This window comes from Arachis ipaensis, chromosome B03, assembly GCF_000816755.2.
Source record: "Arachis ipaensis cultivar K30076 chromosome B03, Araip1.1, whole genome shotgun sequence".
In the NCBI taxonomy this organism is placed as follows: domain Eukaryota; kingdom Viridiplantae; phylum Streptophyta; class Magnoliopsida; order Fabales; family Fabaceae; genus Arachis; species Arachis ipaensis.
In genome coordinates this window covers 59157246-59158708 of record NC_029787.2, presented here as the reverse complement: position 1 = coordinate 59158708, position 1463 = coordinate 59157246, and positions in this window count along the sequence as shown.

Genomic DNA, 1463 nt, shown 5'->3' with positions numbered 1-1463 from the left:
AGCATGAGAAAGCATTTCTAGCATGATCTCTTCATTCCTCTTCCAAGGTTCAGAAGAGATCCAAGTATGAATAGCTTCTTTTCCAATATAACTACCCAATTAGATGAAGATTGAAAGCTTTCTAGTAAAATCAAGAGAAAAGATAGAAGAAGAGTTATGAAAATTAGTATTGATGCATCAAATTACAACAGAGCTCCCTAACCCAATGAAAGGGGTTTAGTTGTTCATGAAAATGAAAAATGAAAACAAAGATGGAGAATACATCATAGAACTAGAAATTACAGAGAAAGTAAAATACAGAGAGTAGTTCCCTTTTTCCCCTTTTCTTCCCCCTTTTCCTTTTCTTCTTCAACAATTCAAAGCTACTTCTATATATACTACTTCTCTCAGCTTCTAGTTGGCTCTTCAAGTCTTGGGCCTTTGGATCTTGAGTTTGAAGCAGTTCTTTTCTTCATTTGGGCTTGGCTTTACTTGCAGAGAGAAAATGTGAAGTAGGCAGGGACTTTGACTCAGGACGTTAGTGGTGTCAACGTTAAGTGAAAGTGTGAGTTCGAGAATGTTAGTAACAATCAACTTTCTCACTAACGTTACTAAGTAAAAGCCACGTTAACTTCAACGTTAGTGGCATAAACGTTGCCACTAACGTTGCCTCTAAGTCCTTTTTACACGTTATTGAGACTTAACATTTCCAATAACTTTGAAAAGCCCCCTTTGTTCCCACGTTAGAGCCAACGTTAACTTAGTTAACGTGGCTCTTTAACGTGGGCTTGCCATCCTTCGAGAATGTTAGTGACACTCAACATTGTCACTAACGTTCCAAGGTGCCCCTATGTCTCACGTTAGAGTCCACGTTAACTAGGTTAACGTGGCTTCTAACATGGCCATGCTTAGCCATCCCCAACGTTAGTGACAATGTTGAGTGTCACTAACGTTGGCCATTCTTTCACTCATCAACGTTAGCTTCCACGTTAACTAAGTTAACGTGGAAGTTAACGTGGCTCCTTGGGGGGTTGTGTGGTTGCTTCCAACGTTAGTGACAATGTTGGGTGTCACTAATATTGTCGACCATGCTTGCTTCTTACGTTAGCTCCCACGTTAACCAAGTTAACGTGGGAGTTAACGTGGTATGTTTCTCCTTAGGCCAACGTTAGTGACAATGTTGAATGTCACTAACGTTGGCGTTTCTCCCCCTTTCTAACGTTAGAGGCCATGTTAACTAAGTTAACGTGGACTCTAACGTTGTCACTTATGAGCATTTGCCAACGTTAGTGACAATGTTAAGTGTCACTAACGTTGGCTCAACTTCCCTTCTCCATGTTAGAGTTCACGTTAACTTAGTTAACGTAACTCTTAACGTGGTCAATGATGGCTTCGAGAGCGTTATTGGCAATCACTTTTCTCATTAACTTTGCAAGTTACCTCCCATTCCTTGCTTCCTTTGGTCCTGAAATCAAGCAATAGAG